This window comes from Acomys russatus, chromosome 21, assembly GCF_903995435.1.
Source record: "Acomys russatus chromosome 21, mAcoRus1.1, whole genome shotgun sequence".
Lineage (NCBI taxonomy): Eukaryota > Metazoa > Chordata > Mammalia > Rodentia > Muridae > Acomys > Acomys russatus.
The window spans coordinates 20609891-20629543 of NC_067157.1; positions in this window are offsets into that span (position 1 = coordinate 20609891).

The window sequence follows — 19653 nt, forward strand, 5'->3', positions numbered from 1 at the left end:
TGATAAAGTATACATATATATGTTCAATTTGGGATACAGCTCCGCTCCCATGCCAGGCCCTACACGCGTAGACTAGACCCTAGCAGAGTTATGCAGACCTGGACATTCTCTTGTGGCAGCTTCCTTGATACATGGGATTACAGGGCAGACTTGGTGGTTACAGGTACGGTGGTATATGAAGAGGTTACGTTAAGCTGGAGTTAGGACCTCATGAGCTAAGCATGTGCTTTACCACTGACCTGTGTCCCCATCAGGAGTGAACTTTTTTTGCTGGCCTTGAACTCATCAACAGCGATATGCCTGCTTGTGCCTCCTCAGTGCTGGGATTAAAGGTGTGTGCCACGACGCCCAGCCTTGTTTTTTGTTTTTTTTTTTTTTTTCGGTTTCTCGTGACAGGGTCTCTCTGTGTAGCCTTGCCTGTCCTGGACTCACTTTGTAGACCAGGCTGGCCTCGAACTCACAGTGATCCGCCTGCCTCTGCCTTGTTTTTTTCAAGTCAGGATTTCTCTGTGTAGCACCACAAGCTTGGGTATCCTGACATCAAGAGTAGGAACTCCGGTATTGGTAATTTTATTGAAAACTTCTTCAGTCTTGCACTCACAGATAGGGGCAAATGGATTTCTGGGTTTTGGAGACCCTGTGTAGTCTATGGTGAGTTTCTGGCCAGCCAGAGTTACACAGACCAAAAACCAAACAAACCTAAAGATTCCCAGGAAAACTCAGCCCTGCAAGAGGAAAATGCTTCTGGCTAATGGATGATTTAGCCATAAAATGGACTATCAAGAGTAGTAGCTGAAGCCAATAATCTCAACATATGGGAGTCTTTTGAGGCAGGGGTATTACATCAAGGTCAAGCCTCATTTGGCCTAAATAGTTCAAAGCTTGAGTTACAGAGTGAGGTTTGTGTGTTTAAACACTTACCTACGCTTTTATAATCTGTCAGTAGCCTGAAACAGGGCTGGCAAGATGGTCCATCCAGTAAATTCTGAAATAGTCCTGTAGGGATGGAGCTCTTAACTGCAGAGCAGCAGTTCTCTGTAGGCCGTGACCATTACACGTATTTCCAGTAGTCCAGGGAGCTAAAACACTACTCAGCAGCATTACAGTTCTGAGGTAGCAATGAGAATAGCTGGAATCACCCAACATGAACTGTACTAAAGGTTTGCAGCCTTGGGAAGGCTGGAAAGCAGCATTGTTATAGAATGTTGGCCTCCCCTGCATGAGGTCCTGAATGTGATATTCAGTGCTACATAACCTGGAAGGAGGATTGGATGGTCCAGGTTTCAGGGGGTTTTGTGGGGTGGGGGGGGGCGGGTCATAAAACACTTTAAAGTGACATACTGTTACTCAATGTCTTATACCTGTTTTAATTTTTTTTTTTTTTTTAAGTGTAAGGGTATGCTCAGCCACGTAGGATTGAAGCCAGCTTGGGATGTATGATATGAGACTCTATTTTGAAAAGTCAGAGGCAGGTGGATCTCTGAATTTGAGGCCAGCTTGGTCTACAAAGTGAGTCTAGGACAGCCAAGGCTACATAGAAACCCTGTCTCAAACAAAAAGAAGAGAATACTTATATAACTGAGGGTTATATAAATCCAACTTAAGGATGAGGCCACCATCAAACCAAAACTCTTTGGTTGCACTTTCAGCAGAAGATAAGGCTTACATGTGCTTACAAAACTTGAATATATAGAAGTATATGAAACAAAGTCAAACTTAGTGAGTATCTCTTCACACTCCTCAATGGACATCAGAGGAAAGCTAACTTGTAGATGAAGCCACTAAACAGTGGGCAATGACTGAATGATTTAGTTCTTTTTGGTCTCTCTATTTAGCCTTGGGTATCCTGGACTCACTTTGTAGACCAGGCTGGCCTTGAACTCACAGCAATCCACCTGCCTCTGCCTCCTGAGTGCTGGGATTAAAGGCATGCACCACTACACCCAGCATAATTATGTTCTGGTCCCCAAAAGTATACAAAATAAATCCTTCCAGAAATTGAAACACTTCTGTTCATTTTTCTAATATGCATATATATGAAAACGATACCAGTGAATTTTTTTGTTTTGTTTTTTGGTTTTTCGAGACAAGGCTTCTCTGTGTAGCCTTGCCTGTCATGGACTCACTTTGTAACTGGGCTGGCCTTGAACTCACAAGGATCCACCTGCCTCTGCCACCACGTTCAGAAAAGTTCTCTAAACTTTTTTAGACAATTGACAATCATGTTTTCTATTGTCATCATTTCATTTTAATGCAGGATTCAATATGTAACCAGACTAACGGCCACAAGCCTGTGACCCTAACTACTGAGAAAGTGAATGGCAGGAAGATGACAATGGAAGCCGACTGGGACAATTTGGCTGTGGGGTAACTCCAGAGTGATTATGACAGCCCCACAGGCTCTGCTTATAGACACAAGGCTCTGGGTTCAATTCCCATAACCACACACTTAAAAAAAAAAAAAAAGATTTGTTAGTTTTATTTATGCACATGTGTGTGAGCTTATGGGGATCATATAAATACAAGTGCCCACAGAGTGCATAGGAACAGGAAGTTGAGCGTCCACAGATGTGGGTGCTGGGAACAGAACCCAAGCCCTCTGCAAAGCTAAAGGGGTTGTTAACTGCTGAGTACTGTTTTTAAAAGGCAGCAGAATTGACTCATATCTTTAGATATTAAAAGGTGCACTCCAATTCTCTCTCTCTCTCTCTCTCTCTCTCTCTCTCTCTCTCTCTCTCTCACACACACACACACACACACACACACTTTTTATCCGAGACAGGCTTCTCTGTGTAGCCTTGGCTGTCCTGGACTTGCTTTGTAGACTAGGCTGGCCTCGAACTCACAGCGATCCACCTGCCTCTGCCTCCCAAGTGCTGGGAATAAAGGCGTGTACCATCAGCGCCCTGCTCAATTCTCTTATTTTATTCAATGATTTTTCACCTTAGTCTCTGGGTGTTTGGGTTAAGCTTCCAGGGCAAGGGCTGTTCCTTTATCGTATTTTGTAAAAATTGCTCAACTTCTCCACCTGCCCGGGGTGCTAGGTCTCCACCCACACGCTACCTCGTCTCAAAATTCCGGACTTCAGCTTTCATCGTGCCAAAACAACTAAAGCTTTGTGCTTGAAGGGAGAAAAAAAAAAATGAAGTTGGGGAGCTTATTAAAATCTTAAAAGTGAGTTTTCTCCATAAACAGCAGCAGCGCACCAACAGTAGGAACATGTCTGTAGTCTTTATTGGCTCCTTGCTTCTGTTTTTACCTTTTCTTGGTTGAGGCAAATATAATTGAGTACCTGACATGTCAGAGTTTGTAGCTGGCAACTTCCAGAACTCAAGAGGAGACGCAAAGCAAACCGCACAAAACACTGCAGGGAGAAGGCAAGAAAAATATGGGAGCCTATAGGAAAGATTGCTCATTTGAAGGTACTCAAACACAGTGAAAATGTAAAGTTAGATTTTGCTCTTGTCAGCTTTTGTCTTTTTTGTTTTATTCCCCTGATCCCCAGAGGCTTCTGGGAAATGAACATATGCTTACTAGGGCTCTGATGTGTAGAGAAATTTCAGTGTCCACATGCTTTCTTAAAGAATATAAACAGTGCTGGGAGGCACCCTCTCACACACCCATGAAAAAGCAAACCCTCTACCCTAGTCATGTAATGCACTGAGCCACTGCCCTTGTGCTGCATGGGTCACAGTGGAAACTATTTGGGAGTTTCTGCTACACCCTTGTTAGGTAGTTACTTTTCAATTGATCATCAGATTTGGTAAAGACAGTATAGGAGAGGTCTTCATTGCCATGGAAGCAGAAACCAATACTATTATTTTGTTTTATTAGCAAATAAAACCAGGCATCCATGTCTTTAAATCTCAGTATTGACGAGGCAGAAGGGTGTGGATCTTTGTGAGTTCAAGATTAGCCTGTTTTACATAGTGAGACCCTGTCTCAAAAGGAAGGAGGAAAGTAAATACCAAAGCCAGCCTACCAAGATACATGCATAATCTCAGATGGAAAATGGGGATAGAGTGAGGTACATAGAGAATTCTAGATGAATATGATATTGTGTTCTTCTAATTCCAGCACTCAGCAGGACAGGTAAGTAAAGGCAGATTTCTTTTGTTGTAGTTGTTGGTGATGTTTTTCAAGACATGGTTTCTCTCTGTGTGGCCTTGCCTCTCCTGGATTCTCTTTGTAGACCAGGCTGGCCTTGAACTCACAGAGATCCACCTGCCTCTGCCTCCCAAGTGCTGGGATTAAAGGCATGTGCTACTACTGCCCTGCTGTAAAGGCAGATTTCTCTGAGTTCCAGGCCAACCAGGGATACAGTGAGAGAGACCTAGTTTCAAAAAACAAACAAACAAAAGCATAAAACAAAACAAAAAACCAACAAAAATGTGAAGATAGCAAACGTCAACCTTGGGTATGTGGGCCCATGTGCACACACACACATACACACACACTCACACGTGTGCACACAAGTGTATACACTCACATACTGCATACCTGTACACATGTGGTCCCATACACATTCAATCCGTGCATATACACATGTGTGTATGTCATAAACATAAAAGTTTATACACACACACATAAAGATTCTTAAAAAAAAAAAAAAAAAAATCTATCCTAATCTGATGAGATGGTTTAGCCAGAAAAAGTGTCAGTTGGCCAAACTAACAACCTACCAATCAAATGCCCATGTTATATTTTTTTTACCTCTCTGAGCATGCGGTGGCAGGAATTCTCACACACACACACACACACACACACACACACACACACACACACAAATACATCAATAGAAAAAAGTAAGTTCACAACATCTTTAGACACAAACTAAGAAAATGATTATAACTGAGCTTAACACCAAGCCCTTTAAAGGCAAGAGTAAGCTATCAGGATTGGTTAAACAAAACTAGGAGCCTTGCTCCAGCCAGAGTCTGAATGGTCAGGGCTTTGCAGGGCTCTGATGTGTCTGACACAGCTGTGGCTCAAGTGCACATTTGAACCAACTCAGAGCAACTAGGATGCAAGTGACATGCAGTTCTCCAGCACCCTGACCTCAGCTCAACCGAGCTACTCACTCTCAAGAGCCCTAGAGGAAATGTTTACATATCATGGTGTGGTGACAACGCTGTGATAGTGCTACTTGAGAAGCAGAGACAGAAGACACTGGCAACTCCAAGGCTAGCCTCGGCTACATAGTGAGTTCCAGCCCAGCTGGAAGGATGTGGAGGCAGGAGAATCAGAAGTTCAAGATCATCCTGGACTGCATAGTGATTGCAAGAACAGTTTGGACTACGTGAAAGACATGCCTCAGCTGGGCATGGTGGTGCATGCTTTAATCACAGCACTCGGGAGACAGAGGCAGGCAGATCTCTGTGAGTTCAAGGCCAGCCTGGTCTACAAACCAAGCCCAGGACAGCCAAGGCTACGCACATTGAAATCCTGTCTTGAAAAATAAAGAAAAACGGGGCTGGAGAGATGGCTCAGAGGTTAAGAACACTGGCTGCTCTTCCAAAGGTTCAGAGTTCAGTTCCCAGCAACTACATGGTGGTCCACAACCATCTATAATGAGATCTCATGTTCTCTTCTGGTGTGTAGGTATATGTGCAAGCAGAACACTGTATACATTAATAAATAAATCTTAAAAAAAAAACCCAACATGCTTCAACAATCAAACAATATAAATAAATATGGGGTGGTTGGTGGCGGCGGCAGCACACACCTTTAATACCAGCATTCTGGAGGCAGAGACAGGTGGGTCGCTGTGAGTTCAAGGCCAGCCTAGTCTACAAAGCAAGTTCAGGACAGCCAAGACTACATAGAGAAACCCTGTGTCCAAAAAGAAAAAAATCTCAGCTGAGCGATGGTGGCACATGACTGCAATCCCAGCACTCAGAGAAGCAGACAGAGGCAGGTGAATTTCTGTGAGTTCAAGGCCAGCCTGGTCTACAAAGTGAGTCCAGGACAGCCAAGGCTACACAGAACCTATGCCTTTGAAAAAAAAAATCCTATTTCAGTAATTTTCTTTTGTTGTTGTTGTTTTTGTTTTTTTCCAGACAGGGTCTCTCTGTGTAGCCTTGGCTGTTCTGGACTTGCTTTGTAGTCCAGGCTGGCCTCAAACCCACAGCGACCCACCTGCCTCTGCCTCCCAAGTGCTGGTGAAATAATTTTTGATTTACGTATAACTACATCCTAACACGAAGTCACTCTATGTCAACTCTGTCACAGAAGCCAGGCATGATGCATGCATGCCTATAATTTCAGGACTCTGTAGGTAGAGGCAGGAAGGCCATAATGTCTAGGCCAACCAAACCAAAACAACAGCAGCAAAACCAAAACCTGATAACTAAGATGCACCTGATATATTCTGCAGAACTCATAATTTATAATGTTGACTTCATAGCTTAAAAAGAAAAACAACAGATATGAAAAACTGTAACCCAGCTGAGGTCATCGTCCCTTTGAATTAAAAGCTTTCAATCTGTTATTTACTCTTCTGTTTCCCAAGCTTTGCTGGTTCACAACAGTGTGGAAGTATAGCCATACTTTCATCATAGATTTCGCTGTTGCTGAGGTTTATTTTCTGTGTGTGTGTGTGTGTTTCTGTGTGAATATTTGTGTTTGTATATGTGTGCATGTGTTTGTGTGTGTGTTTTGTTTTGAGACTGACTTTGACCATGTAGCTTAGGATAGCCTTTAGTTCCCTGTCCTCCTGACTCGGGCCTTTCTAATGCAGGGATTAGGGACATGCACCTCATGCTGGACATCCTAGAGTTACAGTTCTATAGTTGGTGTCTGACCTGGAATGTACAATTTAAGTTAAAATAGGTTAACCATACAGTTTTGTTTTATCAAGTTTTTCCTTGCTTCTTCTTGTTCCAACTCTCCAACTGTCTTGATTAGATTCTTTCTGGTTCATCTGTAGAATCAAACACTCTTCATGTGAGTATATTGACACTCCACATCCCCCCCCCCCCCCCCCCCACTTACCTTTTAAAAATAAGTGCCAAATGAAATATCTCAGAAGTAGCTCTGGGTAACCCAGCAGATGTTTTAACCTTTGTAATTAACGCATGCCATTGCAATCCATCAAAAACATGTTGAGTTTTTATCTCCACTCGGGTTCTCACTTGTCTGGAGGACTTGAAGTATTTCATAATTAGAGAGGCTGAGAAATGCAGGTGATAGCTATCTAAAACGCCAAACATAGCAAATGTGGGAACGAGGGTACTGCTTGGCAGGAGGCCACTGACTTCAGTCAGCGTTAAAGCAAGCTCAAACTCTAAACTGATGATTCTCTCTGATAATAAGCTATTGTGGACGGGAAGAGCTAAGGAAGCTATATTATAAACTGAGCTTGGTGGCACACACCCCCGAGTCCAAATTTGGGAGCTGTAGGCAAGAGGAGTTCAAGGTCAGCCTGGGTTATATGGTACACTATCTTTTTGTTTGTTTGTTTTTCGTTTTCGTTTTTCAAGACACGGTTTCTCTGTGTAGCCTTGGCTGTCTTGGACTTGCTTTGTAGACCAGGCTGCCCTTGAACTCACTGCAGTAGGACTGCCTCTGCCTCCCAGAGTGCTTGGGATTATAGGTGTGCACCACGATGCCCAGCATGATACCCTATCTTAAAGTATAAACTGTGTGAAACTGGGCAATGGTGGTGCATACCTTTAATCCCAGCAATCAGGAGGCAGAAGCAGGAGGATCTCTGTGAGTTTGAGGCCAGCCTGGTCTACAAAGCAAGTGTAGCACAGTCAAGGTGACACAGAGAAACTCTGTCTCGATTTTTAAAAAAAGTATAAACTGTATAATATGTATGTTACATGTAAGTGAACTAGAGGCGTTTTCAGAGCACACTACAGTTGAAAGAATTATTTGCATATGTAGTGGAAAGTGCCTTTAATCCCAGCACTTGGTAAGCAGAGGCTGGTGGATCTGTGGATTAGAGGCCAACCTGGTCTACATAGCGAGCTCCAGGACAGCCAGGGCTGTATAGAATATCCCATCTCCAAAAATAAAAAAATAAAAGTAAAAGAAGGCTGGGCGTAGTGGCACACGCTTTTAATCCCAGCACTTGGGAAGCAGAGGCAGGTGGATCTCTGTGAGTTCGAGGTCAGCCTGGGCTACTAATCAGAGGTATGTGTGTGCTTTCTGTTCATTTGCTAGCAGCATGTCTGCTTGAGAGGGCTTGAGAGCCCCAACAGGGAAAATTCAGGGCCAGGTTGGCTCAGTGGCAGAGTACCTGCTTTTTGGGATGTCCCAGTTCTGGATACATCACCGTGGGGTGGGGGAAGGGTGGAGGGGTGGGGAACTAACACTGTCATTTTCAATCCAGTCTAACAATTTTACCAAGCTTACAGTTAGTGGTGGCAAAGGGAGCCTTATGATCAGTGCCCACAGGCAATGGACATCTCACTTTTCATTAAAATATTTGTGAATGACTAAGTGACTAGATGCCCCCCCCCCCCCGCCCGCGCCCCACGACCTTTATGAGCCATCTGTGTTAAAGGCAGCGTTACTGTAAGGCTGGCTGTGTTAGCAACTGTTAGAAGCAAGCAGGTCTTCAGAGCTTCCGAGAATCCCAGGGCTTCTGGGGGGATTTCCAACATGCCCACGACGTAAATGAGCCGCTTCTTGAGAAGTGTTCATAAGAGCCAGGCGCTCTGCACTGTGGTGAAGTATTCCGAGCAGATATGAAGGAAGTCGACTCAAGAGGCCTATGCAGGGAGAGGGTGACTGAAGGAGCTGCTGCCTTGTTCAGGAAGCCTTGGTCATGTGCTCATCCGCTCACCATACACACTCTAAAGGGGGAGGCTTAAATAAGTCTTGTCTTTCCTTGTTATTTTTAGCATCTCCTTCCCAAACCCACAGGCACCGTAAGCATAAGCGGATGTGAAGGCAAAGCTGCCCGGATGGTTTGGATCTGTTATTTTCACCATTTCTGCTACGAATAGCACAGGACATGTATTTTCCATCACTGAGACCGTTTTTTGCTTTGTTTTGGTTAGAGATGAACAGGAACACTTTTCCTCTCACAATTTTCTTTCTTTCTTTTTTCTGTTTTGGATTTTTATTTTTGAGACAGAGTCTTTCTGTGTTAGCCTTGGCTGTCCTGGACTTGCTTTGCAGACCAGGCTGGCCTCGAACTCACAATGATCTGCCTGCCTCTGCCTCCCAAGTGGTGGGATTAAACCCAACATATTTTTTTCTTTTAAATATATGGACCTAGGAATTTCTGAAGCTAGTAGATGTGGGGGCCACTTCAAAGTGACGCCCTGGTGTCTGCCATTGCATCACCCGATGCGCTTGAGCCTCAGTTATCACCTACAAACAAAAACTAAAGCCATGTCTGCAAAATGCTTATGATGATAAAATAAGATGTAACAGGGCAGCTGGGCATAGTGGCGAATGCCTTTAATCTCAGCTCCTGGGAGGCAGAGGCAGGCAGATCCATGTAAGGTCGAGGCCAGCCTGGTCTACAAAGTTAGTCCAGGACAGCCGAGGCTACACAAAGAAACCATGACTCGAAACACACTTCCCCCGCTGAAAAACAAAAACACCAAAAAACCAAACCAAACCAAAGCTGGCCCTTTAATCCCAGCTCTCAGGAGGCAGAGGCAAGCAGATTGCTGTGAGTTCGAGGCCAGCCTGGTCTACACAGCAAGTCCAGGACAGCCGAGGCTAAACAGAGAAATCCTGTCTCGAAAACCCCAAAAACAAAACAAAACACATCTAAAGTGGAGTCAGGCAGGATCTAGAACTCACGGTTATCCTTGGCTACACAGAGAGCTTGGGACCAGTCTGGAACACATGAGATTCTGTCGCAAGGGGTGGGGGGGGAAAGTAAGGTGAGGAAATGTTGAGAGTTGGCTCCTAGGTAAAAGCACTTGTCTTGCCAGCCTGGTGACCTTAATTGACCCCTGGGTTCCAGGGTGAAAGACTTTAGAAAATTGTCCTTTGATCTTGCACACCCACACTTGTAATACACACACACACACACACACACACACACACACACACACACTGGAAAACAAAAGCAATAGAGCATCCTTGTAGCAAGTCCTTGATAAATGGGAGGCCTTAAGTAAAGGGACCATCTGTTTCCAAGAGGGAAAAAAATCCAGTAAGCAGTCAGCTCTGAATGTCAACACATCACCTTTGTGTTGTCAACGTTCATGAAAATTTTGACAGGGAACACAAAGATATGTTTGGGTTTTTTTTGTTTTTTGTTTTTGAAATTACAAGGCCACGGCAAACGAGTCTCAATGTTTTTTACTCTCCACCAGGTGACGACTATTTTAGATGAAGTCTGCTCCTGTTGTGTAACATACACAGTGTTACTCTCAGAGCTCTGAGAACTGAGTGAATGAAAGTGACCGTAAGAGGAAAAAAGGGTCACGCTGAGCATGGTGACGTGGGAGACATCTATGACAAGAGAATTGATTGAACCCAGGAGTTCAAGGTCTGCATGGTCAACAGAGTGACACCCCCAAACTCTAAAATAAACAAATCAGAAAACAGACAAAACAAAAGAATTTGGATCAAAGCTGCAGATGCGAGGAAGTCCTCCAATGTCCCACGGAAGCTGTTCTCGCAGGGTGAGCGTACTCACACTGGGGAAGCAAGGGCAAGGCGGTCACGAGTTCAAGGTTATGCTAGGCTATACAGCAAGTTCCAGGCCAGCCTGTGCTAAACAGCTAAGTTTGTTTTCAGATGAACAATATGTTAAAAAAAAAAAAAAAATCAATACCATAACAAACAACTGAATCTCCATTAAGCAGTTCACTAATGAGTGACTCCATTCAGGGCAGCACCCAGTTTTGAAGCAGGAGGCATGAGGAAGACAAGACTCTGAGGATCTTCTCAGGCTACTTCCAAGTATAGTCAAAGTATAGGTGGCGCTTCTTTTCTCTCCCTCCCCCACCTCTACTATGTAGCCAAGACTGTACTTGAACATTCCACCTTCCTCCCTTAGCCACTGCTCCCCCCTCCATGTACTGAGCTCATGGGTGTACAATGGTTTTCTTAATTTCTATCTACTTTTCTTATACTTGAAGATAATTGCGACCTTTTCAGAAATTGGTCTTCCTTAATACATTGGCATTTGACCCATATGAATTTAGTATACTTAGTTTTATAACAAATTAAAACAGAACAAAAACAAAAACCAACCAAACAAACAAACACCCCCCCCACACACATACACACACATACACACACACAGCATTGTTGGTGTGGATAGACTATGCAGAGGCAGAGGACAATGTATGAGAGTTGTTTATTTCCTGCCATCTCGTAAGTGGGTTCCAGCTCAGGGTGGCTAGGCTTTGAGTGGCATGTGTCCTTAATCACTGACCTCTCTCCAGTGTTAGGACAAACTGTGGCCTGCAGTGAGTAACAGAAGCAGCACAGTGCAGTGACATCCTCTCTGGACAGTCAGATCAGCACTGGGGAACAGCCCCACAATAATACATGGTGGCACGTGCTGCAAGTTCTCCTTTCTTTCCACCTCTTTTCTCCCCCTCTCTCTTTCTCTTTCTTTTTCCCTCCTCCCTTCCACCCTCCCTTTGCTCCCTCTTCTATTCCTCTTTTCCACTTACCCCTCTCTTCCTCCCCCCACACCCCGTATCTCCTCCATCCTTTACTCCTTTCTTCTTTCTCTCTGTTCTATTTTGTGTGCTCCTCTGTGTGCTCCCAGGCTGCAGGAAGATGCAGATGTCCTGTTCTATAGCACTCCACCTTACCAGGGACCATGCATGGACTGGACCTCCCCACATAGCTGATGGGCAGCTTAGTCTTTACGTGGGTCCCTTAGTAAGGGGAGTGGGGGAGGGGCTGTCTCCGACATGGGCTCTCTTGCATGCATTTTCATCTCTTCTCCTTTGTGGAGCTGCCTTGCCAGATCACCATGGAAGTCCTAATGAGACTTGATGTGCTGGGCTAGGTTGGCAGAGGGGGCTCCCCTTTTCTGAGGCATAGAGAAGGGAGGATGGGAGAAGTGGAAGGGAGGGTGAGACAAGGAAGAGAGGAGGAGGGGGCTACAATTAGGATGTAAAGAGAATAGCTAAATACTTAAAAAAAAAAAAAAAAAGAAACGAAAATTTTAAAAAAAGCCCCTCTCCCCCTCCAGGAAAAAAAAAATCTCTCTCCACCTTATTCCTTAGAGACAGGGTCTCTCTGAACTTGGATCTAGCCTGTCCCCAGCCCTGGTAATCCTATTGTGCTCACCCCATTCAGAGCTGGGGTTCCATAGCAAGGCACAATTCTGCATGCTAGGCAAGCACTCTACCTAGCAAGCCACATCCCCAGCTATTTTTGCTTTCTTTTGGAGACAATGTCTCATTATGCAGCCCAGGCTGGACCAGAGCTCACAATCCTTCTGATGCTATTTCCCAAGTGCTGCAATTACAGGAATAAGCTAAGCCTCCGTGCCCGCAAAATTGCCCTTGTGTTAAAGAGCGGTCTAACCTTCCACACAGTGAGTTTCATACTGCAAAAATTTATCCTCATGTTGTGTGAGAGTCCCACTTGCCTTTATTATAAATAATATTGCAGCATCTGTGTATTATCCTGACAATTACAGGGAGGAACTCTAGCTAGTCTGATGCCCTAGGACCTATGTCGAATGCTCAAGATAAAAAAAAGAAGCCTCCATCCATCATCACAGAGGTTATGGATTCAAAAGGATGTGAAGTCGTATCTCTCGTAGTCTTCCCAAATTTTCCTGTGGGAAGACTGGGAATGTTTCTGACTCTCTAATTCACCTTTGCCCAGCAACTCCTGTGCCCAGCCGACCTAGCTGCTTCACACGGAGGTCTGTAATTAAAGGACAAGATAGATTTTGACACGACCAGCTATCAGTGTGAAGAAGATCAAGACTTAGTTCAGACTTCCCAGCCCCTGAGTTAATCCTTCTCCTAAGCAAAGGCAGTGTTCATGACGGAGCACATGCCTGTTTGTTTCTAGTTCTGCCTTGCTGGGGATTGAATCTAGGCGTGCCACGCAAAGGGTTCTACCACTCTTGTCTAAATAATAGTTTCCAAAATTATTGAAACACACACACATACACACACACACAATTTATCACAGAAAGTTTCAAAGAATCCTACAAATTGAACAAAAAGGAAAAACTAGCCGGGCATAGTGGCACACGCCTTTAATCGCAGCACTTGGGAGGCAGAGGCAGATGGATTGCTGTGAGTTCGAGGCCAGCCCAGTCTACAAAGCAAGTCCAGGACAGCCAAGACTAACATAGAGAAACCCTGTCTCGGTGGGGGGGGGGGGGGAGAGCGGGGGAAGAAAGAAAGAAAAGAAAAGAAAAAAAGAAAACCTTTTATCAAGGCCCAAAGCCAAACCAACCACCAAAGAAAAATGATGATGGAAGTTGATCATGGAGGCACACACCTGAAATCCATAACTGCTAAGTTGAGGCAGCAGCATTGCCAACAGTACAAGGAAAGCTTAGGTTATGTACTGAGACCCCACCTCACAGCAAAAGGAAGGGTGGGTGAGAGTGGGGAAAGATAGTGGCTAATTACGGAGGTACTCCCCCAGGCCCCTGCAGTGTGTTTGGGAGAGGATTACACTGTGTAGCCTGGACTGGCCCTGGACTGGCCCAGAACCAGCTATGTAGATCAGGCTGGCCTCAGGTATAACCTACGCCCATTTCTACTTCCAGAGTGCTGGAATATAAACATGTACTACCTAGACCAGTGTGTGCAGCTAGGAATCAGACTGGGGGTTTCCTGCATGCCAAGCAAGCACATTAACAACTGAGCTACATCCTGAGCCCCTAAGTTTGCCTTATTGTCAAAAGTATTGAAGACACTTTTATATGCAAATCTATACTCTTCAGCTTTTAGTTATAATTGTGGGAGTTTTTCTTGTTTAGTTTTCTTGGACGGTGCTTGGTACTGAGCCCAGGATGAGGTGCCATGCTATTCATACTCCACTCCTATTCCAAAATACACGCTTGTGATGACAGAATTCCTCAAGCATTGCTACCATAATTTATGTGAGGCCTCTTCCATAGGGGGTGGGGGAATATATAATTTACTCCACAATTAGCTATTGTATGTAACATACAAAAGCAAGTTTGCTTCCTTTTTGAAAATTGAAGATTTTTTTTTTTTTTTTTTAAAGATTGGGTTTCTCTGTGTAACATCCCCGGCTGTCCTGGATTCCCTTTTAGACCAGGCTGGCCTCGAACTCATAGAGATCCACCTGCCTCTGCCTCCTGGGTGCTGAGATTAAAGGCGTGCACCACCACTGCTTGGCTAATTTAGGAAAATGTTAAGGATACATTTTAAGAATTAGAGTCAGAATTTTGAACATTGATCTCACACTATGGTTCAGACTAGTCTATGATTTACCACTGATTCCCAGGCTGGCCTCAAACTCATGGCAATTCTCCTGCTTCGGGCTCTTGCTGGAATTTACAGGTAGGAGCCACCATGTCCAGCTTTGAACATTTTAAAGATTGAGTTTAGCAAGAATTAAATTTGAAGGGCCAGGCGTTGTGGCTCATGCCTTTAATCCCAGCACTAGGGAGGCAGAGGCAGGTGGATTTCTGTGAGTTTGAGTCCAGCCCAGTCTACAAAGAGAAAAATCCTATCTTGAAAAAACAAAACAAAACAACCAAACAATCAAACAAAAATAATTAAGCCAGGTGGTGGTGGCATACACCTTTAATCCCAGCACTCAGGAGGCAGAGGCAGGTGGATCGCTGTGAGTTCGAGGCCATCCTGATCTACAAAGCTAGTCCAGGACAGCCAAGGCTACACAGAGAAACCCTGTCTCGAAAAACAAACAAACAAAAAGAAAAAAGAAGAGGAGAAGGAGGAGGAGGAAGAGGAAGAAGAAAAAGAAGAAGAAGAAGGAGGAGGAGGAGGTTGCTTCTAACTTCAGCTCCCCACCAAACAAAAACTGAGATAAATTAATAACTTGTAGAGTAAATAAACTGTGTTAATGCCTTCTCAAAACAGCCACGCTTTGCCAGCTGTGGTGACTCATATCTGTAATATCAGCACTTGGGAGTCCAAGGCTGAAGCTGAGGCTGATTTTCAAGAGTGCAAGAGCAGCCTAGGCTACATAGTGAGTTGCAATTCAACCTAGTCTACAGAGTGAAATTCTGTGAAAAACAAACAAACAAACAAAAACCTAACAAAATGTCTGAGTTTTTCTTGTTGTTTTGCTTGTTTCTTTGTTGTTTGTTTTTGGCTTTTTTGTTTTGTTTTGTTTTTGCTTTTTCAAGACAGGTTTTCTCTGTGTTGCCCTGGCTGTCCTGGACTTATTTGTAGAACAGGTTGGTCTCGAACTCACAGTGATCCACCTGCCTCTGCCTCCCGAGTGCTCGGATTATAGGCGTGGGCCACCACATCTACCTCTAACAAAGTTTCTGGACACAAACCTAGAAACAAAGTGTACTGGCTACCTTCATGTGTTTCAAAAGCTAACACAAACGAGAGGATTTCATATGAACCCACGTCATCCACACACAGTGCCTTCAGTGGTGTGACTTCCGAGCTACTTCTTAGCTGAGTCTAGGGGAAAAGTGAAACGATGGGAAACAAGATATAAAATTGCTGATGAAACTAGGGAGATGGTGCCAAGGCATCTTTCTGATCTAAATCTCATCAAGGGGCAGAAAGGGAGAAAGGAGCCAAGCGTATGTACTTCGGTTTCTTCTTGAGAGACGGCTTCCTTGGAGACCCAGCCGTTTCGCCTGACTTCGGAGGGCGATCATTTTCGTTCTTGCTCTTCCATTACATGCTGGGTGCACCGAGGAGGATGGAGGTTTCTAGTTTTTGTAACTTGCTTAACTTGCTTGTAAAATGAGGTGTCAGAGATTTTGACATCTGAGGCTGCTTCGGGGTAATCTTTTGGTTTCTCAACATAGGACAGGTCACTGTGTATCAAGGTGGGGGAAAAAGTTGAATATAAATTGACTAGATTCCCAGCAAGATCCAAGTTGTTAGCTTCTCACCTCACCCTAGATTTTCATTCAACTAAATTACCCAGATTCTCCGTTTGTTCTTTCTTTCTTTCTTTCTTTCTTTCTTTCTTTCTTTTCTTTCTTTCTCTTTCTCTCCCTCCCTCCCTCCCTCCTTCCCTCCCTCCCTCCCTCCCTCCTTCCCTTCCTCCCTCCCTTTCTTCCCCCTAACTCTGGGTCCAATGATGATACCTAGATTGGCTTTAGACATGATCTTTCTGTCTTCTCACGCTGCTGATGAGTGCTGGGATTACAGACTGTTGTCACCCATGTCACCACACCCAGCATTTCTCGAGTGGCTTTTGCAGGCAAAAGCAAGAAGTCACTGAGACAGAAGCAAATAGATCTCTGTGAGTTCTGTGAGTTTGAGGCCAGCCTGGTCTATAAAGTGAGTCTAGGACTGCCAGGGCTGTGACACAGAGAAACCCTGTCTCAACAAACCTTAAAATAAAGAAATACTTTAGGACACCAAAGGGGGAAAAATGGCTGGTAAGGAGGCAGGCGGATCACTGTGAGTTCAAGTTCTGCTTGGTCTATAGAGGGAGTCCGGGACAGCCAAGGCTATACAGAGAAACCCTGTCTCAAGATTTCATCTTATAGAGAGCCGGAATGGCCAAGATAAAATAAATGATAGTTCATGGGGGTAAGTGTGTGCAGTAAGGGGAACACTCATCCATTGCTGGTGGGAGTGAAAATTTGTACAACCACTATGGAAATCAGTGTGGCAGTTCCGCAGGAAGATGGCAATAGATCTAATTCAAGATGTGGCTCTACCACTCTTGGCCACGTACCCAAAGTACTCTACATTTTATTACAGAACCACTTGCTCAGGCATGTTTATTGCTATTCTTTCTTTTTTCTTTTCTGTCTTTTTTTTCCCAAGACAGGTTTTCCCTGTGTTAGCCTGGGCTGTCCTGGACTCACTTTATAGGCCAGGCTGGCCTCGAACTCACAGTGATCTACCTGCCTCTGCCTCCCAAGTGCTGGGATCAAAGGCGTGTGCCACCATGCCTGGCTTATTGCTATTATTTTAATACTGTCCAGAAAGCTTAGGCATCTCTCTTTTCTTTCTTTTTTCCTTTTTTTGTTTGTCGGTTTGTTTGTTTTTCAAAACAGGGTTTTTCTCTGTGTAACAGCCCTTGCTGTCTTAGATGCACTTTGTCCCTGAGTGAAGTAAATCAGGCCCAGAAAGACTATTATGGTATGTATCCACTTATATGTGGATGTTAGCTGCTAAGTCAGTGATAACAAACTACAATTATTAGAACCACAGAGGTTAGGTATAGAGGAAAGAACGAGGGGAGACAAATAAATCTACTAGGAAAGGGAAATAGAATAGATAGTTACGATGGAAGAAGATGAGAGGGGGAACAAATAGCTCAATTAAGGAGGGTGAGGGAAGAGCTCTGTGAGGGAAGAACGATGGAGAGGGACAGCTAACACTGAGGGCCATTGGCGGGGGCCATATGGAAACCTAATACAGTAGATGCTTCCTGTAATATATACATATATGAATGGCCAGAGTTATACAGAGAAAACCTGGCTCGAAACTCTGCCCCCCCCCGCCCGAAAAAAAAAAAAAGGAAGAAAAAAAGAATTTCCACTTCTTTTATTTCTTCTCTTTTATTTTTTTAGTTTTTTCAAGACAGGGTTTCTCTGTGTTATCTTGGCTGTCCTGGACTTGCTTTGTAGACCAGGCTGATTCTCCTGCCTCTGCCTCCGGAGTGCTGGGATTACAGGCATATGCCACCACACCCGGCCCTCCACTTCTTTAATACAAAGAAATGAAAATAATTTTTCTGACAGGAAGTGGGTGGCAGCACAGACTTTTAATCCCAGCACTCGGGAGGCAAAGGCGGGAGGATTTCTGTGAGTATGAGGCCAGCCTGGTCTACATATTGAGTTAGAGGCCAGCCAAGGTGACATCGAGAAAATCTATCTGGAAAAAACAAAAAAGAAAAGAAAAGAATTTTCCAAATAAGTCATCTAGTACCACAAAAAGTTTAGTTTACTTGGCCTTAGTCAGGTGTGGTGGCACACACCTATAATCCCAGTATTGGGAGAGAGAAACAGGAAATTTAGGGAATGTAGGGCTACTCTGACGTACAAGAGACCTTTTCTCCAAAAACAAACAAATAAGCAAACCGCCACCATCACAACCACCAATAACAATAATGTAACTTTATCAAAAGGTTAACTGTTGAGGCCGGGCATGGTGGCACACAGCTGTGATCCCAGCACTCATGAGGCAGAGGCAGGCATATCTCTGTGAGTTCGAGGCCAGCTTGGTCCAGGATAGCCAAGGATACACAGAGAAATCCTGCCTCGAACAACAACAAAAAGGTGAACTGTTGACTACTTTAACGAAATGGAGTACCTTAACCCTGAGTAATTGTGAACTACGTGATAAATTTAGCAAGTGCTTATATCTTTTTGAAATTTACTAAGAAATACACTAATCAAATTGTATTAAATTAACTGAAGTCCATGGACTAAAGAATGAATTAGCCCGGGCATGGTGGCACACTCCTTAAATACCAGCACTTGGAAGGCAGAGGCAGGTGGATCTCTGTGAGTTCAAGGTCAGCCAGGTCTATAAACTGAGCCCAGGACAGCCAAGGCTACACAGAGAAACCCAGTCTCAACAAACAAACAAAAAGAATTAATGTAAAACAAAACAAAACAACCTAACAAATGATAACTAAAGTCTTATCTACTGTGTAGCTGGGTGTGGCAGTGTATGACTTTAATCCCAGCACTCAGGATGGTGGCAGGAATAGCTGGATCTCTGTGAGTTCTGAGGCCAGCCTGTTGTACAAAGAGAGTCCAGCCCAACCAAGTCTACACAGAGAAACCCTGTCTTGAAAAACCAACAACCAACCAAACAAAAAACCCTTATCACTGGGCATGATGGAGTATATCTTTAATCCCAGCACTCAGGCCAGCCTGATCTACAAAGTAAGTCCAGGACAGGCAAGGCTACACAGAGACCCTGTCTGGAACAAACAAACAAACAAAACAACAACAACAAAAACATTATCAACTGTGTTTTTGGCACTGAGGCCCATGTCTTGAGCAATCAGCCATGAACACACAACCTGGTATTTTAGCCACTGTAGTGACATTGGTATTTTGGTGTTTGTGTGTGTGTGTGTGTGTTTTATTTTGTGATGGGCATATAAGTTATTTTGTTCATCTTCAGGTGTTCTTCCCAATATTTTATTATTGTGATGAGTTTTAATATCTTTAACAAGTTGAATAAATATTTGCTTTGGGGACCCAACAAAACTTTTCTTTCTTGCAGTACCAGGGCATGCTGTTTGTTTGGCAAGTTCCCTTTTACTGAGCTGTGACTTTAGACCTTGTTTTCATCAACTGTTATCAGCCTTGCCTATGGCATTCCATCCTCAGTGTCTTGGACATGTTCAGATAGGAAACTGTTGTAAGTTTGGTTAAGGAGGAGTTTGGATTTGATCAGTGTATACTGCATGTGTGTATGAAAATGTCAAACTGAATCTCATTAACATAAGAAAAATAGGACCAGAGGTTATAGGGTCCACTTTCTCACTTTCTTTTTAGTTCTCAAGTATGGCTTATTCTTTCTCTTTGTTTCATTACATGATGTCTGCCATATCCCAGGCTGGCCTTGAACTAGCTAA